The sequence below is a fragment of the Eleutherodactylus coqui genome, chromosome 5 (genome assembly GCF_035609145.1).
Source record: "Eleutherodactylus coqui strain aEleCoq1 chromosome 5, aEleCoq1.hap1, whole genome shotgun sequence".
Lineage (NCBI taxonomy): Eukaryota > Metazoa > Chordata > Amphibia > Anura > Eleutherodactylidae > Eleutherodactylus > Eleutherodactylus coqui.
In genome coordinates this window covers 223,931,223-223,959,129 of record NC_089841.1, presented here as the reverse complement: position 1 = coordinate 223,959,129, position 27,907 = coordinate 223,931,223, and the positions used below count along the sequence as shown (strand labels likewise).

Below are 27,907 nucleotides of genomic sequence, written 5' to 3'. Positions count from 1 at the left end.
GAGGCCGAGGTGCTCAAAGGTCTGGCAGTTTTTCACAGAGACGCCTGACGAACAGTGGTGTGCAACCTTTGTCGCGCCAAGATCAGCCGGGGAGCCACCACCAACAGCCTCACCACCAACAGCATGCGCAGACATATGATGGCCAAGCACCCCACAAGGTGGGACGAAGGCCGTTCACCGCCTCCGGTTTGCACCGCTGCCTCTCCCCCTGTGCCCCAACCTGCCACTGAGATCCAACCCCCCTCTCAGGACACAGGCACTACCGTCTCCTGGCCTGCACCCACACCCTCACCTCCGCTGTCCTCGGCCCCATCCACCAATGTCTCGCACCGCACAGTCCAGCCGTCGCTAGCGCAAGTGTTGGAGCGCAAGCGCAAGTACGGAGGCTTTCAAAGCTATGATGGCGGCGGCGGCCCCGCGCTACTCAGTTCCCAGTCGCCACTACTTTTCCCGATGTGCCGTCCCAGCCCTGCACGACCACGTCTCCCGCAACATTGTACGCGCCCTCACCAATGCGGTTAGTGGCAAGGTCCACTTAACTACGGACACGTGGACAAGCACAGGCGGGCAGGGCCACTACATCTCCCTGACGGCACATTGGGTGAATTTAGTGGAGGCTGGGACAGAGTCAGAGCCTGGGACCGCTCACGTCCTACCCACCCCCAGAATTGCGGGCCCCAGCTCGGTGGTGGTATGTTCGGCGGTGTATGCTTCGTCCACTAAAGCACCCTCCTCCTCCTCCTCAACCTCTGTCTCGCAATCTAGATGTGTCAGCAGCAGCAGGACGTTGCCAGCAGTCGGTGTCGCGCGGCGTGGCAGCACAGCGGTGGGCAAGCGTCAGCAGGCCGTGCTGAAACTACTCAGCTTAGGAGATAGGAGGCACACGGCCCACGAACTGCTGCAGGGTCTGACAGAGCAGACCGACCGTTGGCTTGCGCCGCTGAGCCTCCAACCGGGCATGGTCGTGTGTGACAACGGCCGTAACCTGGTGGCGGCTCTGCAGCTCAGCAGCCTCACGCACGTGCCATGCCTGGCCCACGTCTTTAATTTGGTGGTTCAGCGCTTTCTGAAAAGCTACCCACGCTTGTCAGACCTGCTCGTAAAGGTGCTCCGGCTCTGCGCACATTTCCGCAAGTCCCACACGGACGCTGCCACCCTGCGCACCCTGCAACATCGCTTTAATCTGCCAGTGCACCGACTGCTGTGCGACGTGTCCACACGGTGGAACTCTACGCTCCACATGTTGGCTAGGCTCTATGAGCAGCGTAGAGCTATAGTGGAATACCAACTCCAACATGGGCGGCGCAGTGGGAGTCAGCCTCCTCAATTCTTTTCAGAAGAGTGGGCCTGGTTGGCGAACATCTGCCAGATCCTTCGAAACTTTGAGCAGTCTACCCAGGTGGTGAGCGGCGATGCTGCAATCATTAGCGTCACCATTCCTCTGCTATGCATCTTGAGAAGTTCCCTGCAAACCATAAAGGCAGCCGCTTTGCGCTCGGAAACAGAGCCGGGGGAAGACAGTATGTCGCTGGATAGTCAGAGCACCCTCCTGTCTATATCTCAGCGCGTTCAGGAGGAGGAGGAGGAGCATGAGGAGGAGGGGGAAGAGACAGCTTGGCCCACTGCTGACGGTACCCATGCTGCTTGCCTGTCATCATTTCAGCGTGTATGGCCGGAGGAGGAGGATCCTGAAAGTGATCTTCCTAGTGCGGACAGCCATGTGTTGCGTACAGGTACCCTGGCACACATGGCTGACTTCATGTTAGGATGCCTTTCTCGTGACCCTCGCGTTACACGCATTCTGGCCACTACGGATTACTGGGTGTACACACTGCTCGACCCACGCTATAAGGAGAACCTTCCCACTCTCATTCCCGAAGAGGAAAGGGGTTCGAGAGTGTTGCTATACCACAGGACCCTGGCGGACAAGCTGATGGTAAAATTCCCATCCGACAGCGCTAGTGGCAGAAGGCGCAGTTCCGAGGGCCAGGTAGCAGGGGAGGTGCGGAGATCGAGCAGCATGTACAGCCCAGACAGTGCAACAGTCTTTAAGGGCCTGGACAGCTTTATGGCTCCCCACCAAGACTGTGTCACCGCTCCCCAGTCAAGGCTGAGTCGGCGGGAGCACTGTAAAAGGATGGTGAGGGAGTACGTAGCCGATCGCACGACCGTCCTCCGTGACGCCTCTGCCACCTACAACTACTGGGTGTCGAAGCTGGACACGTGGCCTGAACTAGTGCTGTATGCCCTGGAGGTGCTTGCTTGTCCTGCGGCTAGCGTCTTGTCGGAGAGGGTGTTTAGTGCGGCTGGGGGAATCATCACAGATAAGCGTACCCGCCTGTCAACCGACAGTGCCGACAGGCTAACACTCATCAAGATGAACAAAGCCTGGATTTCCCCAGACTTCTCTTCTCCACCAGCGGACAGCAGCGATACGTAAGCAATACGTAGGCTGCACCCGCGGATGGAAGCTACGTTCTCTCTCACCATCCAAAACGGGGACATTTCTGCTTCATCAATCTGTGTCTAATATTCCTCCTCCTGCTCCTCCTCCTGAAACCTCACGTAATCATGCTGAACGGGCAATTTTTCTTAGTGCCACAAGGCTCACTCATCTAATTTTTCTAAACAATTTTTATATGTTTCAATTCTATTAAAAGCGTTGAAACTTTAACTTGAAGCAATTTTTCGTTAAACTGGGCTGCCTCCAGGCCTAGTTACCACTTAAGCCACATTAACCATAGCGATTAATGGGTTTCACCTGCCCTCTTGGTTGGCCAGGGCCAATTTTTCTGATGTACATTAGTACAGTTGATACAGCAATTTTTGTGGGCCCTCGCCTACAGTGTAATCAAATGAATTTTTAGCCCACCTGCATTACAGCTGACGTTACATCGGCTGTGTTGGGCAATGCAATGGGATATATTTATGTACCGCCGGTGGCTTCCTGGCACCCACCCATGCTGTGGGTCCACAGAGAATTATAAATGCATCTGTTTCCACATCTAAAGAACCCCAGTCAGACTGGGGCATGCAGTGTGGGCCGAAGCCCACCTGCATAAGGGCGCCCACCCACTGGCGATTTTTTTTTCTTTGCGTTTTGCGTTTTTTCTCTAGAGCAATTAGAATTGAATGTACTCCTGTCCACTGGCGTTTTTTTTTTGCGTTGCGTTGCGTTTTTTAACATGGGAACTGTCAGTTGCATATGTGTCCTTATTTTTCTCCTAATGCACCCATGAAAGTCAATGGAAATTAATGGAAAAGCCGCGAAAACGCGGCAAAAAACGCCGCGGAAAACGCGGGGAAAACGCCGCGAAAACGCTGCGTTTTTCACGCACGAAAATCGCAAACGCCAGTGGGTGGGCGCCCTTAAGCACGACATTACTACCTCAGCTGTGTTGGGCAATGCAATGGGATATTTCTATGTACCGCCGGTGGCTTCCTGGCACCCACCCATGCTGTGGGTCCACAGGGAATTATAAATGCATCTGTTTCCACTTGTAAAGAACCCCAGTCAGACTGGGGCATGCAGTGTAGGCCAAAGCCCACCTGCATTAAGCACGACATTACTACCTCAGCTGTGTTGGGCAATGCAATGGGATATTTCTATGTACCGCCGGTGGGTTCCAGGGAGCCACCCATGCTGTGGGTCCACAGGAAATTATAAATGCATCTGTTGCCACTTGTAAAGAACCCCAGTCTGACTGGGGCATGCAGTGTGGGCCGAAGCCCACCTGCATTAAGCACGACATTACTACCTCAGCTGTGTTGGGCAATGCAATGGGATATTTCTATGTACCGCCGGTGGGTTCCAGGGAGCCACCCATGCTGTGGGTCCACAGGGAATTATAAATGCATCTGTTTCCACTTGTAAAGAACCCCAGTCTGACTGGGGCATGCAGTGTGGGCCGAAGCCCACCTGCATTAAGCACGACATTACTACCTCAGCTGTGTTGGGCAATGCAATGGGATATTTTTGTGTATCGCCGGTGGGTTCCAGGGAGCCACCCATGCTGTCGGTCGACAGGGACTTCACAATAGGGAGTTGTACCTGCCTGTGTCTATGAATTAAAAAGCCCGGTCTGACTGGGGCATGCAGACACCTTGACAGAATGAATAGTGTGTGGCACATAGGTTCCCCATTGCTATGCCCACGTGTGCAGCTCCTGATGGCGGTGGCACAGGATTCTATTTCTCATTGCTTCTGTACAGCATTGTGGGCTATCGCCCCGCCCCTTTTAAAGAGGGTCGCTGCCTAGCCGTGCCAACCCTCTGCAGTGTTTGCCTGCGGTTCCTCGTCATGGCAGACGCACTTCTAAATAGACATGAGGGTGGTGTGGCATGAGGGCAGCTGAAGGCTGCGCAGGGACACTTTGGTGTGCGCTGTGGGGGGGAGGGGGGGCGGTTGGGCAGCATGTAACCCAGGAGAAGTGGCAGTGGAGTGTCATGCAGGCAGTGATTGTGCTTTGTTGTAGGTAGTGTGGTGCTTAGCTAAGGTATGCCATGCTAATGAGGGCTTTTCAGAAGTAAAAGTTTTTGGGAGGGGGGGGGCCCACTCTTGCCGCTATTGTGGCTTAATAGTGGGACCTGTGACCTTGAGATGCAGCCCAACATGTAGCCCCTCGCCTGCCCTATCCGTTGCTGTGTCGTTCCCATCACTTTCTTGAATTGCCCAGATTTTCACACAAGGAAACCTTAGCGAGCATCGGCGAAATACAAAAATGCTCGGGTCGCCCATTGACTTCAATGGGGTTCGTTACTCGAAACGAACCCTCGAGCATCGCGAAAAGTTCGTCCCGAGTAACGAGCACCCGAGTATTTTGGTGCTCGCTCATCTCTAGTTATTACCGTATATACTCGAGTATAAGCTGCCCCGAGTATAAGCCGAGTCAATAAGTTTTACCACAAAAATTGTAAAACTTATTGACTTGAGTATAAGCCTAGCTATACTCGAGTATATACTAGGTAAAAAAAAAAAAACGCAATACTCACCTCCCAGCCGGCATCTGTATCCCCAGCGTGATGGTCTCCCCGGAAGTGCGGCAAGCTGCTTGAGAATCCTCCCCGCTCGGCTTTTAATTCCACCACCGTCAGCACTGTGTACGTAAGTGCTGTGATTCTCCCTGCTGGGCTTTGAATTCCCCTGCCGTCAGCGCTGTGATTGGATTGAGCGCCAGCCAATCACAGCAAGCACTCGATAAACCAACCACAGTGCTGACAACAGGGGAATTCAAAGCTGAGCAGGGAGATGACAGTGGGGAGAATTCTTAAACAGCTTGCTGCACCGCTGGGTGGAGCATCGCGGCGGGGACATGGACGCTGGCTGGGAGGTGAGTGTTGCTTTTTTTTTACCTCATTCGAGTTTAAGCCTAGGGAGGTTTTTTCAGCATGAAAAAAAATGTGCTAAAAAACTCGGCTTATACTAAAGTATATACGCTATATTAAAAGACAATTTCAAATCCCATCATCACATAAGAATTTGGGAGTACAATTTTATAACAACCTATGACACTGTCAGAACCAGAATGAACCTTGGAGGGGGGTTCGTGCATCAATGGAGAAGATGAGAAATCTGTTGCAGAGATAACATGCTGGCCTGGTGACCCCCTAACACAAATTCAAAGACCATAAAACTTTAAAAATCCCTTATCAGTGGACTAATTATTTACTCCTCTGCTCTTTCTGATCAAATTAATCATCTGTTCTGGTATTGTTAAGTGCAAATTAATCACACCAGGTTTGTGCCTTGTCATATGCCTCTTCTGATGTATTCGTCATGGAGCGTAAGGGGTTTTCCAGGGAAAAATAACTTGATGAGCTATCATCAGGATAAGTTATCAATAGTTCATTGGCTGGTCTGTTGTTGGGGACCCCAACTGATCAGCTGAGTAGGTGCATTCTGTCAGCGCCACCACTACACAGAAGTCAGAGTGGAAGCCTCCGCACCGACCTCCATGTACTGGCCAGCGCTTGTAACTGCAGGCACGGCTCTCACCTGCACGCCGATCCGATATACATTGTCCTCATCTGCAAGGGGGGGGGGAGGATGGAAGAGCCAGGAGCAGGAACTGAGCTCCCGCCCCCTCTCTACTATTTGCAATGAGGAGAGGCGGGACGAGGGCGGGGCTAATTCTCGGAACTTAGCCCCACCCCATCCCGCCTCCTCTCATTGCAAATAGTGCAGAGGGGCGGAGAGGAGGCAGAGAGGGGGCAGGAGCTCAGTTCCTGCTCCTGGCTCTTCCATCCTCCCCCCCTGCAGATGAGGACGACGTATATCAGCTCGGCGTGAAAACCGAGCCGATATACATTCGTGGGAATGCAGCCTAAGACAGATAGTCAAACACTACAAAATAGTTAATAATTTAAGTTTTTACATAGGCCTACTTTACACTGCAACAATTCTTTAAGTGTTTTTTTTTAGGACTCCACAAAGTATATAAATTCTGCAGTAATTTATCAAATTTACTAGCACATTTCAAAAGCTGAATTTTTTAAGGAATAATTCAGTTCAGATGTGGATTTTTAGATGTTTTACATGAATTAAAGAAAATGCATCAGAAATTAGAATAGTTTCTTTTTTTTTTTTTGCAGATTTTCAATTTAAAACCTTTTTTTTTCAATAACACAGCCGGAATTGGCAAAAAAAACAAAACTCAGAATGTATTACCCTGATTCTGTAGTTTTTAGAAATGCCCCATATGTGGATGGAATCTCCATTTTGGGTACATGGCAGGGCTCAGAAAAGGAACGATATTATGACTGAATAATCATAGTGTTTGCAGTGCCCCTAAGGTACCCATACAATTGAAACCCCCAAGAACGGACCCCGTTTTGGAAACTAAACCCCTCAGGGAATTTATCAAAAGGTGTAATGAGCATTTTAAACCCACAGGTGTTTGAGAAATATTTTTTTTAACAATTTGAGTTGAAAACTCAAGCCCAGAAATCCCCCATATGTAGACATAAACTGTTGTTTGGGCACATGGCAGGGCTCCGAAGGGAAGGACCCGCATGTGGCTTTATGTACAAGCGGTGCGGAGTACATCAGGGTAAAACATATGATAATTTAAAACAATAAAATTCCAGGGATGTACGGTAGATTTTGAAACAATCTTTTATGCACAGGCTGGGTTGTGTGGAGCACATTTTCACAATGATGTCCTTCCTTATCCCTCATTTATAGCAAACTCTGCACCTCTTTTGGGTCCTTTCCTTCTTACCAGCGGAGGGAACTTCACTAGGAAAGTGTTGCCCTGGTACGTGTGGCCTCATTTCCAGAAATACTGGCTTCCCCCACTTCTTGGTCCTCAAATATTAGGGCCTTGATGACTTCCTCCTGAAATTCAAGGAAGGTGCCCCTCTAATCGGCACATCAATATAGCATGTAGGCATTATACAGAGCCACCTGTAGGATGTGCACAGCCAGTTTTTTATAGCACACCCTTGTTTTTCGCATGGCAATGTATAGCCCGAGTACTTGATCAGGCAGGTCAACCCCTCCCGTGTACCTATTGTAATCAATGATGCAGTCTGGCTTACAGGGGGTCTCTGTATGGGTACCTCGTATTGGGCAGGGGGTACAGCTGTGGCCATGTATTGTACTCAATATAAGGATATCCCTCTTGTTCTTATACTTGATACACATTTCTTTGTCGCTGCATAGTCGTCCGCCTCTCACCCCTTCTGAGAGTTTGCCCAAGCAGCGTCTTAGGGAGACTTTTCTGATTTTTTTTTCTAACACTGTCACATGCCACTGTTCTTCTGGAAGCGAGGCTCTGAAATAACAGAACACTTATGTAAAAATTATCCATGTACTGATGGTAACACTGGGAGCACCAGTTTGCATACAATTTTTTCTGCAATTTCTCAGCACGGGGGAGGATGGGGGGATTCTGGGGGCTCAATTTTGGTGTCCTTCCCTTTAGAAATGTTGAGCTTATGGATGTACTTTGATGTAGAAGCTGTGCACATTTTCACAACCTACCGATCCTCTTACTGGGCAGGTACTGGCAGAATTTAAGCTTCCCTTTGAAATGTACCAGGGACTCGTCTACAGAAATATTCTTCTCGGGGGTGCATGCCTGGGCAAACTTAGCATTAAAATGCTCTATTACCGTCTTGATTTCATATAAGTGATCGCTGGGTGGGCACTGCGTTATTATCATTATAATGCAAGAATTCAATGATAATTTCAAAACGCATCATTGACATTGCATGCAGACTATTGGGGGTATGGTACAAAATATCTGTGCTCCAGTGGGCCTGTTTACTAGTTGGCTTATTTACTAGTCCCATACATTATACAAGACTCTAAAATTTTTTGATCTCTAATGCATCCACAGGGATCCATTTGTTGGGTCTTGCATAACTGGAGATGTAATTTTCTTGAATAAAATTCTTGGCATATAAATTAGTTTGGGCAACAATGTGGGCAATAAAGTCATCTGAAAAAGAAAAAAAACTGAAAAAAGCCCCTCCCCCCACACTTTGAGCTCTTCTGTATTAAATTATATCCCTGAGTTCCCAGTCAAGTCAGGGATCTGGGGCCTGCAATAAGTGTGTACGCTTTCTTCTGCGTGCTATGGTACTATAAAAATGTATTATGCACTCAGAAAAAAACTTTTATTAGGTAGGTGATTACAGGACACTACACTGATCACAGCTACACCTGCACTACACTAACATACTGATCACAGCTACACCTGCACTACACTACACTAACATACTGATCACAGCTACACCTGCACTACACTACTATACTGATCACAGCTACACCTGCACTACACTACTATACTGATCACAGCTACACCTGCACTACACTACACTACTATACTGATCACCGCTACACCTGCACTACACTACACTACTGATCACAGCTACACCTGCACTACACTACACTACTGATCACAGCTACACCTGCACTACACTACTAGACTGATCACAGCTACACCTGCACTACACTACTAGACTGATCACAGCTACACCTGCACTACACTACACTACTGATCACAGCTACACCTGCACTACACTATACTGATCACAGCTACACCTGCACTACACTACTGATCACAGCTACACCTGCACTACACTACTATACTGATCACAGCTACACCTGCACTACACTACTATACTGATCAGAGCTACACCTGCACTACTATACTGATCACAGCTACACCTGCACCACACTAATATACTGATCACAGCTACACCTGCACTACACTACTATACTGATCACAGCTACACCTGTACTACACTACTATACTGATCACAGCTACACCTGCACTACACTACTATACTGATCACAGCTACACCTGCACTACACTACTATACTGATCACAGCTACACCTGCACTACACTACTATACTGATCACAGCTACACCTGCACTACACTACTATACTGATCACAGCTACACCTGCACTACACTACTATACTGATCACAGCTACACCTGCACTACACTACTATACTGATCACAGCTACACCTGCACTACACTACTATACTGATCACAGCTACACCTGCACTACACTACTATACTGATCACAGCTACACCTGCACTACACTGACATACTGATCACAGCTACACCTGCACTACACTGACATACTGATCACAGCTACACCTGCACTACACTGACATACTGATCACAGCTACACCTGCACTACACTGACATACTGATCACAGCTACACCTGCACTACACTACTATACTGATCACAGCTACACCTGCACTACACTACAATACTGATCACAGCTACACCTGCACTACACTACAATACTGATCACCGCAACACCTGCACTACACTACTATACTGATCACAGCTACACCTGCACTACACTACTATACTGATCACGGCTACACCTGCACTACACTACTATACTGATCACAGCTACACCTGCACTACACTACTAGACTGATCACAGCTACACCTGCACTACACTACTAGACTGATCACAGCTACACCTGCACTACACTACTAGACTGATCACAGCTACACCTGCACTACACTACTAGACTGATCACAGCTACACCTGCACTACACTACTAGACTGATCACAGCTACACCTGCACTACACTACTAGACTGATCACAGCTACACCTGCACTACACTACTAGACTGATCACAGCTACACCTGCACTACACTACTGATCACAGCTACACCTGCACTACACTACTGATCACAGCTACACCTGCACTACACTACTATACTGATCACAGCTACACCTGCACTACACTACTATACTGATCACAGCTACACCTGCACTACACTACTATACTGATCACAGCTACACCTGCACTACACTACTATACTGATCACAGCTACACCTGCACACTACTATACTGATCACAGCTACACCTGCACACTACTATACTGATCACAGCTACACCTGCACACTACTATACTGATCACAGCTACACCTGCACTACACTACTATACTGATCACAGCTACACCTGCACTACACTACTATACTGATCACAGCTACACCTGCACTACATTGACATACTGATCACAGCTACACCTGCACTACATTGACATACTGATCACAGCTACACCTGCACTACATTGACATACTGATCACAGCTACACCTGCACTACATTGACATACTGATCACAGCTACACCTGCACTACACTGACATACTGATCACAGCTACACCTGCACTACACTACTATACTGATCACCGCAACACCTGCACTACACTACTATACTGATCACAGCTACACCGACACTACTACTATACTGATCACAGCTACACCTGCACTACACTATTATACAGATCACAGCTACACCTGCACTACACTATTATACTGATCACAGCTACACCTGCACTACACTATTATACTGATCACAGCTACACCTGCACTACACTATTATACTGATCACAGCTACACCTGCACCACACTATTATACTGATCACAGCTACACCTGCACCACACTACTATACTGATCACAGCTACACCTGCACCACACTACTATACTGATCACAGCTACACCTGCACCACACTACTATACTGATCACAGCTACACCTGCACTACACTACTATACTGATCACCGCTACACCTGCACTACACTACTATACTGATCACCGCTACACCTGCACTACACTACTATACTGATCACCGCTACACCTGCACTACACTACTATACTGATCACAGCTACACCTGCACACTACTATACTGATCACAGCTACACCTGCACTACACTACTATACTGATCACAGCTACACCTGCACTACACTACTATACTGATCACAGCTACACCTGCACTACACTACTATACTGATCACAGCTACACCTGCACTACACTACTATACTGATCACAGCTACACCTGCACTACATTGACATACTGATCACAGCTACACCTGCACTACATTGACATACTGATCACAGCTACACCTGCACTACATTGACATACTGATCACAGCTACACCTGCACTACATTGACATACTGATCACAGCTACACCTGCACTACACTGACATACTGATCACAGCTACACCTGCACTACACTGACATACTGATCACAGCTACACCTGCACTACACTACTATACTGATCACAGCTACACCTGCACTACACTATACTGATCACAGCTACACCTGCACTACACTACTATACTGATCACAGCTACACCTGCACTACACTACTATACTGATCACAGCTACACCTGCACTACACTACTAAACCGATCACAGCTACACCTGCACTACACTACTATACCGATCACAGCTACACCTGCACTACACTACACTACTGATCACAGCTACACCTGCACTACACTACACTACTGATCACAGCTACACCTGCACTACACTACTGATCACAGCTACACCTGCACTACACTACACTACTGATCACAGCTACACCTGCACTACACTACACTACTGATCACAGCTACACCTGCACTACACTATACTGATCACAGCTACACCTGCACTACACTACTGATCACAGCTACACCTGCACTACACTACTATACTGATCACAGCTACACCTGCACTACACTACTATACTGATCACAGCTACACCTGCACTACACTACTATACTGATCACAGCTACACCTGCACTACTATACTGATCACAGCTACACCTGCACCACACTAATATACTGATCACAGCTACACCTGCACTACACTACTATACTGATCACAGCTACACCTGCACTACACTACTATACTGATCACAGCTACACCTGCACTACACTACTATACTGATCACAGCTACACCTGCACTACACTACTATACTGATCACAGCTACACCTGCACTACACTGACATACTGATCACAGCTACACCTGCACTACACTGACATACTGATCACAGCTACACCTGCACTACACTGACATACTGATCACAGCTACACCTGCACTACACTGACATACTGATCACAGCTACACCTGCACTACACTACAATACTGATCACAGCTACACCTGCACTACACTACAATACTGATCACCGCAACACCTGCACTACACTACTATACTGATCACAGCTACACCTGCACTACACTACTATACTGATCACGGCTACACCTGCACTACACTACTATACTGATCACGGCTACACCTGCACTACACTACTATACTGATCACGGCTACACCTGCACTACACTACTATACTGATCACAGCTACACCTGCACTACACTACTAGACTGATCACAGCTACACCTGCACTACACTACTAGACTGATCACAGCTACACCTGCACTACACTACTAGACTGATCATAGCTACACCTGCACTACACTACTAGACTGATCACAGCTACACCTGCACTACACTACTAGACTGATCACAGCTACACCTGCACTACACTACTAGACTGATCACAGCTACACCTGCACTACACTACTATACTGATCACAGCTACACCTGCACTACACTACTATACTGATCACAGCTACACCTGCACTACACTACTATACTGATCACAGCTACACCTGCACTACACTATACTGATCACAGCTACACCTGCACTACACTACTATACTGATCACAGCTACACCTGCACTACACTACTATACTGATCACAGCTACACCTGCACTACACTACTATACTGATCACAGCTACACCTGCACTACACTGACATACTGATCACAGCTACACCTGCACTACACTACTATACTGATCACAGCTACACCTGCACTACACTACTATACTGATCACAGCTACACCTGCACTACACTACACTACTGATCACAGCTACACCTGCACTACACTACTATACCGATCACAGCTACACCTGCACTACACTACTATACTGATCACAGCTACACCTGCACTACACTACACTACTGATCACAGCTACACCTGCACTACACTACTATACCGATCACAGCTACACCTGCACTACACTACTATACTGATCACAGCTACACCTGCACTACACTACTGTACTGATCACAGCTACACCTGCACTACACTACTATACTGATCACCGCTACACCTGCACTACACTACTATACTGATCACCGCTACACCTGCACTACACTACTATACTGATCACAGCTACACCTGCACTACACTACTATACTGATCACAGCTACACCTGCACTACACTACTATACTGATCACAGCTACACCTGCACTACACTACTATACTGATCATAGCTACACCTGCACTACACTACTATACTGATCACAGCTACACCTGCACTACACTACTATACTGATCACAGCTACACCTGCACTACACTACTGTACTGATCACAGCTACACCTGCACTACACTACTATACTGATCACAGCTACACCTGCACTACACTACTATACTGATCACCGCTACACCTACACCGCACTACTATACTGATCACAGCTACACCTGCACTACACTACTATACTGATCACAGCTACACCTGCACTACACTACTATACTGATCACAGCTACACCTGCACTACACTACTATACTGATCATAGCTACACCACCAATGATCAATATAAAGGTTCTCTATTTTCACACAGGTCTCTCTACACCCACTGGAAACACACTGGCGCTTGCAGAGAGATCACACTGTAAACAGCGCAAACTCGGGGTGCTGCTCTGTGATTGGCTGACCAATCACAGCGATCCCTAGCGCAGCAATTAGTGATTGGCTGCTAACTATGTTAGAAGTCGTCACTACAGGGTTGCCACGATTGTCAACATGGCGATACGTTAAACACAGGACATAGACTTACATCCAGTTGCGCCAGATAGCATGCCCCCATGATGTAAGTTTACGTCCTGTGGCATTAAAAGTGTGTTTACTGTGCAAAAGTAGTAAAAAATGTCTATAAACTTGGTATCGCAGCAATCGTGCCGATCCACAGAAGAAAATCATATTACTATTTTAGCTGATTAGTGAACACAACAAAAATTTAAAAAAAACACCAAAACAGCAGATTTTCTGCACGTTTTTTTCCATTCCCCCCCCCCCCCCAAATATATTACAAATTCTATCCCACACTACCAGTACCCTGGAGTGCGGCCATGAGAATATACAGTACAACTCGCCCCAAAATACAAGCCCTCACACAACTACGTCAGCAAATGAAGCCGATTTCACATCCACATCCGCTCGGTGGCCCCCTCGGACACCCGGCTCAGAATACTGCAAAAGTGGTGCGCCGCTAGCGGACTGACCCCATTACAGTCAACGGGGTCCGTCCGGCGCTATTCGGTTCCGTCCAGAGACGGACGGGCTCCGAATGGAGCAAAAAGTGGAAGGCCCAACGCAGCCTGACACCTCATATCATGGGAGGATGAAAATCACTGGTCCCTAAGGCCCAGAGCAGGCTGGCCACTAAGGGGTTAACGCCGCCATGTCCGCCGTCCAGCACTTGGTATCTTTCTCCTCCGCTCCAACCCAGCAGACGCGTCCGGCGGTCCGGCACAGCGCCGAGTCTGTCAGAGGACCGGCCGGTAACCCGCAGCATCCCCCGTCTGGCGGAGGACCCATAGCGGCCGCTAACCCACCTCCTCCCTCCTGAGGAGAGCGCAGCATCCCCTCCCTCTCCCGCCTTTGTCCCCCCTCCGCATCCCACCGCATCTCCCCTCCGCCGGCCGCCCCCACTGCCCATGACGTCAGAGCGCCGCCAGCGGGGTGACGTCACAGAGCGTGGACCGCCAGCGGCCTCAGCACAGCGGAGCTCGTCGGAGAACCCCGGCGGCGGCAGACCGGAGCGCCGACAACAGGTGGGCGGGTCGCCATCATTCCGTTACAGCCCTGCCATGCGTGGGGTCACTTCTCAGTGTTGGTGGGCATCTATAATGTGATAGGTCGCCCTGTCAGGGCGGTGGGAGGCTGTGGGGTCGTTCACCCCAGCGGGGTCTGCGCACGGAATACGCAATAAATACGGCACGCTGGTTTTAATGAGCGTATTTTTTTAACCTTTTAACAAATTAATTAATCGGCGGCGTGACGCCATCTTGGTGGGCATTCGCAAGCTGTTGAAATTGTTGCGCGTGTATAAATGTGCAGGACGTAGGCTGGACCCCTGCGTGTATACGTACGTCCGTCATCTCTGGGATGTTAGGCAGGATTTTTTTTTTTTGAGTATGCAAATGTAGCGCACACAAAAGCATGGCGGCTGAAAAATGCGTGCGTGAACGTATTCTGGGCGTGCTAATGCGTGGTATTTTTCCGCAACTGAAATGCGCTTATGGGAGCAAGTCCGGAGGCCGCCTCCACACGAGCGGACGCACATCAACAATGCTTTTTTGCTCGCGCATCGGTGTATGTTACCGTGCTTTCTGTGCCCGCGAGGCGTGCTGATTAGCTAATTACCTCCAGATACGTTTTTTTCCCCAGCGGAGTTACGCAGCGTTCCACGCACCTCCTTGCGCACTGCACGCACATTTGCGCATCCACATTGACGTCTATGAGGACCGTTTGGTGTGCAATTATACAAAAAAATAGAGCAGGTTGTATTTTTTTACATTTTGCGTGACCGCGGTGCCCGTGCGAAATACGGAAACGTGAACGAACCCGTTGAATTCTATTCTCTGTGTATCGCGCTTGCAAATACGCTCGTAGGAATCGCGCCCCATTGGTTATAATGTGATGGGGACCATCTGTTCTGTAAGGATGTCGCCGCGCATCGTCTTAGTTCCACGCGTGTATTTTGGTAGACGTCTAACGCCGACGCACGGAATTCTGGCGCAGAGGGATTATACCTCTCGCATGGGCGTATGCAGCGCGTGGGTTTTGCGCTTGTAATATGTGGTACTAATTTTTACATTGAAATTCAATTGCCCTCTCCACGCACCATGTGGAATGGACCCGCAAAAAAGATGGCGGCACACACTATCTTGGGGCGCATTTCCTGCGCCTACATGCCAAGATATGTATGGGGATTGTCAGCACGTCATTGAGTAATCGCAGTTGTCGCAGATATGCTTCTCTATTAGTGTGACCGTATTTACGCATCATCGTATCCAGTAGCTGATTGTTGCGGCTGACTGAGGTCCAACGCACATGGGCGCATTTTTGCCGCTGGGTCCCGAGCGGGCGTCCGCCCCCGGATTCCGCAGCAATAACCCTCCATAGCATGCAATGCAAAACAGATACTTCATGCGCTCAAGCGGAAATGAAAAATCGCAGCATGCTCCATTTTCCTGCGATTTCCGCACGGTTCCATTGAAAGCCGACCGATCCGCAGATTCCACGGGAAAAGCAGGAGTTAAAAAAAACAACCTGTACTGCGCATGTGCGGCGGCGAGCCGTGCGGACCATCCGCAGTACAGAAAAAGACGACCCTGGCAGGTGTGCGTGGATTCGGTGTAACGCTATGTTTACGACTGCGTGTTTTATATACACCACTTTGTGGCGCACATATTGCTGGCGCCCGCTCGCTGCTCTCTCCCTATTTCTTCTTTACAACTTTAAGCCGGGGTCAGACAAGCGTTTTTTTTTTTTTAGCGCAAATAAAATTGCGCCCCTGGGTGAATCCCAGCTATTTGAAGTAGCCCGTTCACACGATTGGAGGTGCGTGTTTTCCAGTTCCCAAAGGAGTCTATGGGAAGCATGCTCCAAAGATAGGTCAGGTCTAGAGATGAGTGAGCACGCTCGTTTAAGGTTGATGCTCTAGCGAGCATCGGTCATCTCGAGTAACTGATTACTCGTCCGAGCACCATGCGGGGGAGGGGGGGGGGGAAGAGAGAGTTATCAGTTACTGGAGAAGATCGATGCTTGCTCGAGCATCAGCCTTAAACGAGCGTGCTCGCTTGTCTCTAGTCCTATCTTTGCGCGCACCACGGACCTTTAGATGCGAGTTGCACTCGCATGTCCTGTCTTTGGCAAGTGCGAGTATTTTGCACCTCTAAAAAACGTACATGTGAACAGTTTCATAGGAAAGCATTGGTTCTAATAGATGCGATCTTTTTGCGCGCCTATTCGTGCACAGAAAAACCGCTCGTCTGACTGCGGCCTTAAGCAGTAACCGTTCTACATTACCTGCCACCAACAGAACACATTTCCATTGTAAGGGTGGCAGCACACGGTGCGTCCCTGCTGCATGTAGCGCATGCATTTTACCTCTAATTGCTGAGCTGCACCTGTATGCGCCTTTGCTTCCAGTTCCAAGTACCGCTGCAGCCCAGCAATTGGTGGTAAAATGCGTGTGCTACCCACAACTGGGATTTGCTGTGTACAGGCACCTAGGTCACTGAAAGGGGGGTCCAGGCGGGCGGGATGTGCTGCAGAATTTCCATGGAAATTCTCCGAAATTTACAGTAGCAGCAAAGATTAAGAAAATCTTGTCCACAAGCTGTGGAAATAATCTGCACAAAACCCGAGCGGAAATTGACATGAGTGCAGAATTCAGTTCCACAGCATGTACATTTTATTGCCACTTTCGCTGCGGAGCTCACCTCTTCTCAATGAAACGGCGAATTCTGCACAGAAATACACGATAAAACGGCGCCAAATTGTGTGGGATTAGAGACGGCATGTCCGCTGCCGACCTGCAACTGAATACCCCTGCGGGCGTTCTGCTGCAAATTGACCGGCTGGCTGTCCATGGCCGAGTTGTCATTGCAAGATCCGCAGCGATTAATCACCTGCAGACCTCGCATGACATGCTCTCCATAGGCTAACTGTGGAAAGCGCAGCCCGACGTAGGGCACATTGGCTGCGGAGTGTCCACAGCAGATCGGCAGTGCAAAATCCACAGCCGCGATCCCCCTGCAACCACCGGGATGGAGTTTAGCTCCGATTCTGGTGATTTAACAGGGTTTAACAATTGGATCACCGTTAGGGCTGAGTCATAAAAGCGTATGCGTAAAATGCTGCGTGCATAGGGCTGCGTTCTACCACTGTGTGATCTGGCGGTGAGCATGCATGGGGCAGTGATTTTTGCACTGCGCAGGACAGCGGACCTCACGCAATCTGACTTGTTTCTTTTTAAAATTTCCTACTCTGTCGCTTAGCAACCTTGTATATAAACGCTGCGCATACTCAACGTGACTGCGTTTGTACAGCATTTATTACGCGCCCATGGAGAACAGTTGGGCTCTATTACGCCTAATATGCGGTAAAACAAAACCTGCTGCGTTCTTTTTTACCTGCATATTATACACAATTAAAAAAATTGCTAGTGTGAGCGGTCAGTGGAAATCGACGTACCTTTACTGACTCCATCCACCACGTAATACGTGATTACATTACGCTCCTAATGGGCCCGCCCTAAGAAGTGATGACCTAGGTATGCTATCACTTCCTGATCAGTGGGGTCCCATGCCAGCAGTCCTCTGAGTACAGAGCTGATTGTGGTGGGCTAATGACTTCCAGCCCCCCTCTACAGGACAAAAGTGCTGAGTGACTTATACCCCTTCTGTCAGGTGATCAGCGGCGCCCCAGTAGTTGGATCATGGACTGATGACATGTTCTAGTAAAATAAGGGCGGCTTCACATGAGCGGAATTCACAGCTTGCTGCCCGCATGAGACGGTCACAAGGCGCGCAGCAAGGATGCAATGATTTTGCGCACTAGCCGCCAATCGCCATGCACTATCTTGGCGTGTATGCGTGCGGGGAGCATTCATACGAAACGAAAAGCCGGTGAGTTTTTTCCGCTGACTGAAATTCGGCGATAAACAACTGCGAACGAATAGTGAGTATTTTTTTTCCGCATTTACACTTAACGATTATCGCTCAAATTTGTTTGTTTGACTGATTATTATAATCGTTGCGTGTAAATGTGATGCGTATTCTTTGTTCTGTGTGGCTTTATTTCGCTGGAGTTGGTGTTTGCAGAGTACTCTAGTAGTTAGAAGTGTTTATATAGAGGATATTAGTGATAAGAATGTTGGCGGAGGGGAGATTGCAGGGCCGCTCTTGAGTCAGGAGGGGAGATTGCAGGGCCGCTCACTAGTCAGCCAGAAACCTCTGCTGGAATGCAGCGCTGCTACAAAGGGGTTTTCTTTACATTAAAGTACACCATAAGGCACCGCGGATCCACAGCAAATGTTACAAAAAATGCCTTTTTTCTGCACACTTGCGGAAACAAATTGTTGTTTCTACAAGCGGAGGAAAAATCGCAGCATGCTCCATTTTCACGTGGAGTCCGCGTATTGAAGTAATTGCGGACAGGTTGCGGATTCCGCATCATTGCTTAGCGACAGCGCGGGAAAAAAACACTACTGCACATGCCAGACGGCGAGCCGCAGTACAGATAAGGCCGGCTGCAAGCGGTTGTGACGGGCGCCGCCGCGGAATTCCGCGGCAGCGCCCGTCACGGCGCCCCCCAGAGACCCCATACTTACCTGCAGATCCGGCGTCTTCCGTCCCGCATGACGCTTCGGCACGCATGTGCCACAACGTCACGTGACGCGCCGGCCGCATCATATGACACGCCCACAGCGTCACATGACACGCCGCCCCGCGTCATATAACGCAACTGGCGGTGGACAGGGAAGCAGTTTCATGGACGGGTTTGCATTGACTGCAATGGAAGCTGTCAGCGCGTACACCGCGCAAATAGAGCATGCCGCGGGTGAGGTCGGGTGATTTCACGGTGCGGAATTCCACGGTGGAATTCCGCACTGTGAGCATTGAGCTATTAGGTTCAATAGAACCTAATAGCTGCGGGCAACGTGGCGGAAATCCGTCCGTGGGAAGGAGCCCTAAAAGACAGCAAATGATAGGTACTCACAGATTCCGCTGCTGTCAGGGCTGGATTCCGCTGTGGGCTCCAGCATGCGGAATCTGGCTGTGCCGTGTGCAGGCGGTCTTAGGCTACTTGCACACGAGCATTGCAAGATGCCGAAAACCTGCGCGAATATCAACTGGATTCTTTTGATTAGAGTCATACATATTACTGATGTTTCCTCATAACAATGCTGTATCAATCTCCCATGGGTGGCCATATTCACACTCACACGAATTGAGCAGAAGAAAAACCTTAGCATGTCCTATCTTGGAGCATATTACTCTCGCATACATGCCAAAATAGTACACAGCAATGGTTGGCCCGCAGCCCTTAAAGAATGTTTCTAACGTACAGGCTGTGTTCCGTGCACGTATATCTTGTAGCCCTCGCACACTTGTGTGAGCCCAGCCTAAGATTGGATTCACATGAGCATATGCGTATTTGCACGCGGTTTTGCACTGTGTTTTTGCAGAATGGGTGGCACCAACTTTGCGCAGTTGCACGCCAACAGTTTTCTTCCTGTACTTTTGCGCGTGCGAATGCACAGCGTTGCTGTCAGCCATTAAGATGGCCCATTAGCGTAATTAGTTCAATATGTGATCTTTTCCCATGCAAATGCGCAGGAAAATGGAGCACACTGTGTATTTTTGTGTGTGCGATCACAATTTGCACACAAGATACGCACATGTGAACGATCCCATAGAATCAGCAGTTTCTATTCTCTGCATATTGCGTGCGCAAATTTTTCACGCGCAAATCCATCCTTTTGAATCTGGCCTAGCCTGATACTTGCTACAAACCTCTAAATGGTTAAAGGGCTCCTGTTGACGACCGCCCTCTTCACAGCCCATTTGCCAAGTGTTATCCAAGTGTGAGGCAATGACATATGGCATTAAAGCCTATTACTGAATCAAGTGTTCTATGTTTAGAAGGTTGTATTTCTTCCGCATGGGATTCTGGGGTTGCAGATGCACATTTATTTCTTTATCTCCTGAAGAACACTTTTCCCTGAAATATATATAAAAAAAATCCTGGAAACATCAAACTTTGAGTTGCTTTTTTTCTGTAAAGTTTTTAAAACTTCAAAGCCCTTTTCTGACTATCACTAGAAGAGTCCATTTGTTATTTTTCTTGTTTGATTCCTTCGGTAAGATCAGCTTTGTTAGAAGGTTGACTGCAGCAGTGCCACAAGAATCACTTTGTACAATTAAAGGGGCACTAGCTTATTACATAATTTATGCTTATCTACTACCTTTTGCTAGTCTCATCATTTCTGTAATATACTTTATATTAAAAATGTTCTTGCTTTATCACTCTAAATCACGTTTAAGCGGCTGCCACTAGGGGTCTCCCTTCCAACTTTTCTGCAATCCACACTGTCGTTGAGTATAGAGCTTCTGTAGTAGCATAAAGATGGTTCCTTAGCAGTGGGGAAGGATCTGTCTTTACAGGGCCGCTACCGTGGACTCAGAGGCTGCAGGCTGACAGATCTGCAGACACTGTGATAATCTCCAGAATCGCTACTTCTCCTATGTGTGTGTACACATATATCCAGAATGCTACATTTCCTCCAAGCCGCGCTCGGTGTTCATCATTGCTTAGAAATTCGATTCTTTGTTGAACACCACACTATGCCATTTCTCATGCTAGGTATCTCTGGAGCGACATTGCGATGTGTTCACGATAATGGCGCAATGGGATGGGCAGTCTTCACAACAGACAGCTTGACCACAAACTTGCCTCAGGTAGTCTATGCAACGCTGTCCTCATTAATATTCGAGTATGCAAATCTGTTTATAGACTCTGCACAATGTGGCTAGCTGTGGATTTGTGTCAATCTGTGTGCCAGTCCCACTATGATGTTTTAATTCTGCTGACCCTTGACTCCAAATTTGACCCTCGGTTGTGGCATTCCGTTGATTTTCTGCCACACTACAAAAAGACCAACCGGCTGTATGCAGCCCTACGATGCAACCTTTAATAAACACTTCCAAGTGAAATGGTTCTTGACAGCATCTTAGAGGCATCGTCACACCTTAATCTTTGTAACAACGTCTCCAAAGTTAGTGTCACAGTTTTGCACTTTTACCACGCTCCTAGATCATGTGATTGTATCAAAACTTTATGTATATTTGCATAGCTTGTTTGAACATGCCCTTCCATGTCCTGGAAACCTGATTGTTGAAGAGCTCACTGCTAAATCTCTACCGATCGCTTAAAGGGGTTTTCCAGGCAAACACTATTGATGACCTATCCTTAAATGCTGAGGACCTGTGACGCAGCATCGCTGGTGATCACCTGGCCCACTGTCAGTGCAGTAGGCCAGATGTGCGTCATAGGGATGGCGAATAACTATTGATGACTTATCCTGAGGATTAGTTTTTGCCCAGAAAGCCCCTTTAATGGGCTATGTTGAGTTGTGTACCTTTCGATCCTGTCATTCATGCTCTCCTTTATGTTGGAGACAGTGAATGGGGCAGTAGTTTTCTTGAGGGTGGCTGCCTCTCCAGTCTTCTGATTGGTTAGGTTCTCAGTGGTCAGGCCCCCAGCCAGCATATGTCTTGTTGACCAATCAGTCATAGCTTCTGTTACATTATTATTGCTATAACCGTATACTCGAAATACCAGACTGCTGCTTTCTGAATGACTTATTGGTAATGGTTTGTCGGTTCTGGTTGATAAAGTCATGAGTTAAATTATACGATCATAGATCTCCAACATTTGGTAGATCAAGCTGTACCTTGGTTTGTGGTATTGGCTGGACTTCTGTTGGTGAAGTCATTAAGCATACCTAGTACAAAAAATGTGTGGTGCTGAAATGTAGCTGCACTTCTCAGAAACTTTTGAGATTTCAGAGACATATCAAAAATTTTGATTAGTGGACGTCCCCCTGAGGTCTATAGAAAGCTTCTTCAACTGCTGAGAGGAGCCAAAAAGCAGTGAAGACAGCCAATGGGGCACAACGCTTAGGTGAACACTGCAGCCTCCTCAATCTAGTGATCAGTAGGGGTCTCAGCAGCGGGATCCCCACCGATCAAAACTTTTGACATTTCTCTCTTACATGTTAAAAGTTTGTGAAAAGTGCAGCTAATCTTTAAATACACTTATATATAAAAAGAGTATTATAGAAGTGATGCCTTTATTGTATAACCAGAAGAATTACCATATTTTTTGCTTTAACCCTTTCCAATCCATTTATTTTTTCTCACCCATTTTCCCCAGCTCCAAATAAATTGGAGCTGGGAGAATGGGTGAGAAAAAATACATTTTCCCTGCACCCTCCTGATCTGACAGAGTTCAGGAGGGTGCAGGGAGGGACCTGCTTACCTGACCGGCGTCTTGTGCATTCTCCTTCTGCCTCCCGGCTCGGCGATCATGTGACCGCTGGGGTCAGGTGACACCTGGCGGTCACATGATCGCCGGGTCGGGAGACAGAAGGAGAATGCACAAGACGCTGGTCAGGTAAGCAGGTCCTTGCACGGTGCAGGCTCCCGGCTCGGCGTTCATGTGACCGCCGGAGGTCAGGTAACACCGGCAGTCACATGATCGCCGGCCGGAATCTATGCATTGCATAGCGCTAATTGAGCGCTATGTAATGTATAAAGAAGTGGGCAGAAAGGGTTAAAAACCCTTTCTGCCTTCTCCTCGGGGGTCCTCGATGACGACCAGTAAAGGAGTGCATCTGCACCCGATGTGCCTGACGATCGGGAGCAGATCCACTCCTGCACTGCAGTGTCGGGCCTGCCCCGACATCGGAGCTGTGGAGGAAAATGATGTCGGGGCAGGCCCGACATTGGACTGGAAAGGGTTAATACACACCTTTTTCCCCCCCCAAAAAGTGGGGAGGTTGGGGGTGAATTCAGTGCGCCCTATAAAGTGAATGTGCCGAAATTCGGACCTAGCTGGCAGCTGTGTGAAAAGGATAGCATGTCCTTATCACACAGCTGCCGTCCAGAGCCGTATCCATAGCAGGGGAGTAGAGCCGCCTGTACTAGCAGACGATTGGTGGGGCAGGCGTGCAGCAGCAGTTCTCGCCGGTGCTCACCAATCAGCTGTACCTACGAGTGGCTCTCCTTCCCTGCTTTGGAGCAGACATGCGATCCTTATCACACAGCTGCCGGCTCCATAGCAATTCAGAAGAGCTGCCTGTAGGTAAAGGTGATTGGTTCCTAGTTGTGCTGAAATGTATACCCCATACCTCACCATAACGGGACATGCCATGCAGGGTTCCTGGAAAGTTGGGTGACAACTAATGAAATCTTTATTACATTGTCACTCAGGTCTTCTAGGATCCTGAATGTCAACTGCAGAGTTTTTGCAAGCATTTATACAACATACATTGCTATAACTAGTCAAACGTGGCATTCAGCACTCCTGGAAAGCTGGGTGACAAGTATTAAGACTACCATTACATTTACACTCAGCTGTCCCTGGATCCTGAATGTCAGGTTGACCTAGTGGTATATACTTCATTCCGAGGCGGTACTACAGCTCTTTATTCCTCCTGTAATACCTCCCTCCCTGCCTCGTCTGGAGGAGTTCAAAATATATTTTTCGTATTCCCCCCCCCCCCCCGCTAAAACCGAGGTGCGTCTTATGAAGCAAAAAATGTATCTGCTAGCTCTCCGCTCTCTTGATTAAGAAGCTCCTGAGTTCTGTGGACTTGCATGGATCATTTTTCTGATTAGCCAATTAAAATAGCTTTGTCTTTTTCATACAAGAGTATGAAACTTAGATTTTTTTCCCCACTAACATGATACCACACCTTGTATGCCGTGCAAAGAATGTGCTAACAGATAGGGATGTGAATCGGCCTTAGGGCCAAGCGAGTAGTCTAGTGTGCATCCTGCTTATGTCGTACCTTCTGGTCCTGAGTGGCTCTTATAGAGACCGGTATGCGGGCTGCAGCTCCAATGTATGTCCACTAATAACAGTTCTGCACGTGAGGCTCTAAAGCAGCGGCCATATACTTTAGATGGCTGACTTATTAAACTTCTAGCAATCAGATTCCACGCATTCGTTAGCAGCCTCAGAAATGCGGATTTGGTAACGTGTTTAGTGATGTGGCTGAGGAACAGCTGAAGACATACCTGGAGTATCTGGAAGCCTTGTGTTTCAGTGTTATCACATGAGGCCTAATGAGAGGGAAAATGCTGCTTGGCTGAGATTACACATGCATTCCTTAGATGAGAAACATTCCTAACTTGTTTAACTAGAAAACATAAGTCTTTTTGCATTCAGTTTTAATTTCTTTTACTACTAAGTAGAATCTAAACCGAAAACGGTAAATCCAGATTTGAAAGGGTTTTTCAGTGCAAAAAAATCTAATGCATTCTAAGGCCCCCGTCCACGGGCGAAGCAGACTATCACTAGTGATATTCCGCCACCGGGGAGCAGGGAGGAGAACTGTCAGTTCTCTGCGGTGAGCATAGTGAGTCCCCTGAGCGGAGAATCGCTATGATTCTCTGCTCGTGGCCAGGGGTCTTTGCTTTCCATAGCGATGCTATGGAAAGCGTGCACTTCGTTAGTCGCGGCTGGATTATCGCCGCGCGTAACGCAATGAACTATCGCCCGTGGACAGGAGCCCTTAACCTCCAGATAGATGTTAGAACTTTTTTGAGGTATTTTGGATACCATAGATGTCAAAGATTCTGAAAATGACATTAGTTTTTCTCCATCAGGTCTGCTTATCAAGATATGACATATGTCCATATAAGAGTGTACATTTACACATATTGTATTATACATGTAATGACTGCCAATCAAAAGCTGAAGGTACCAAGATAAATCCCAAGAAGCCTAGAACATGAACACAAGTTTCCAAGATCTGTCGATGAAACAACATTTTTGTGATTTCCTGCGATGAGATATTCCTGGACATTTGTGCTGGATGTTTCACTAGTAGTCCGCCATCATATGTGTATCCCATCATCCACAGTCCTTATTTACTGGTGAAATAGTTCACCCCGTTCATCACTTACATCACCAAGACAATCTGGAAAGCCCCCAATGACTGCAATTTGATGTTCATGTTACATCCAAGTGTTCAGAAACAGAAGTGAGCGTATTCTCCACAAGTTTACCGGAGTTTGGGGCCTTCTAGTTCCCAAGGAAACGCTTTACAACCATACAAAACAACGACCGCGCACGCGCCTCAAAGTTGTCCTCTGTATCTTGGAGACGCTGGTCTTTCATGAGTTCTCGGGTTTGTGGTCCATCGAATGTATCTGCTTTTAGCTTCTCCATGCTCATCACATGTTCCATTCCTCTTCAATGTCTTTACAAATTGTTTGATTAAACCAAGTTTGATGGGCAGTGGTAGCGATATGTACCATATATACTAATAGTAAGCAAATGTTGGCGGGAAAATAAAGTACATATAACAAAAATAGAGAATGACATCAGAAATATCTCAAAAACTAGAGCTCCCAGAACGAAATGAGTGGGATTTTTGGAAATGGTGATACAAAAATACCCAGAATAAAGTCTAAAATTCCAGGCACAATCAAAAAACATTTTTTTCTTCCCAAGTGTTCTGAATTGCTGATAGGCAAGGTCCACCAACCCAGACCCATGCCGATTAACTGTTTGCCAGGCCACTATCAGAGTGTATAGACAGAAAGCAAATGGCTCCTTACCTTGTGCAGTGATTGCAGGCACAGAAACCTGAATTACTAAAGGATGCTTTTAGATGGAATGGTGGTTATTCAAAAAAACTAACAAGCGAGAGTGAACGATAATCGTTTGGTTTAAACGTGGGCGAATGGCGAACAATAATCATGCACTTATCGTTCGCCATTCCTTTTCTGCAGACATAAAAAAGTCAGTGTTGGCTCGTTCACTTATTGTTTGACCTAAACAGCGCTCCTTCAGTCCTTCTCATTCGCTTATACAGCATATATGAAAGACTGAACGAGCCAATGATGTATCTGCTGGTATAAATAGAGTGCACAAGAGCAAATGAGCTACCAGTGACGTCACTTGCTCACGCTCGTTCATTCAGTCAAACGATAATCTGCTTGTCTAAAAGAGCCCTTTAGGCATACACTGGTTTTGTATCTAACATTAGCATAAACTGATAATGAGTTTGTCTTAAGGCCCATTTACACACACAGATAATCTTTCAAAGGATTGTAGGATCAGCAATCGTTTTGCATAAAGTACTAATAGACAATAATTGCTATTAGTACTTTATCAGCTTTATTTGCATTCAAACGAGCTTCTAGGAGCTGTTACAGAACTCAGCAGGAGGTCTGAGCTCTGTAATTAGCTCCATTGTTCAGCCAGGGGCTGCTAAGAGAAAACAATGTAATCTCTAGCTCCCAATGGAGAATTCAGCACCATGGACAGCAAACACAGCATGCTTATCAGCTGTTCTGCGGAATGATGGTTTTCAAGCAGAACTGAAAAACGGCAGAAAACTGAAAGATGGGCACATTTAGACACAATGATTTTCACTCAAAAGATGGGTCTTGAGCAAATTGTGAGTGATAATTGTGGTGTCTAAATGGGCCTTTAACTGGGGTTTTTGCAAATTAATTTTTTAATACCACACAACCACCACAGCCCATTTCCCGTATACTCACCTATCTGATGTCCATCTTCTTCATTCTGCCTTTGACCTGTGACGACCTGCATATAGGTCACATGAGCTAGGAACAGATAGTCCTAGGTATTTTATTTTATTTTTTTTACCGCGGAAGCCGTGATATTGTGCTCCATGCTCGCAGATATACCTGCATCATTGCTTAGCAAAAGTGCAGGAAATACAAACAAACAA

The 27,907-nt window shown here is 47.6% G+C and overlaps 1 protein-coding gene across 3 annotated transcripts in view; it reads left to right on the top strand.

Moving 5' to 3' along the window:
• Positions 1–15,100: 15,100 nt before the first annotated feature.
• MPDZ (multiple PDZ domain crumbs cell polarity complex component) overlaps positions 15,101–27,907 on the top strand; it is a 136,836-nt gene continuing 124,029 nt past the window's right edge. For all 3 annotated transcript variants that reach the window (XM_066604271.1, XM_066604270.1, XM_066604269.1), the window contains exon 1: positions 15,101–15,173. The gene's annotated coding sequence lies outside the window, so the exon portion shown is untranslated. The remainder of the gene's footprint in view (positions 15,174–27,907) is intronic.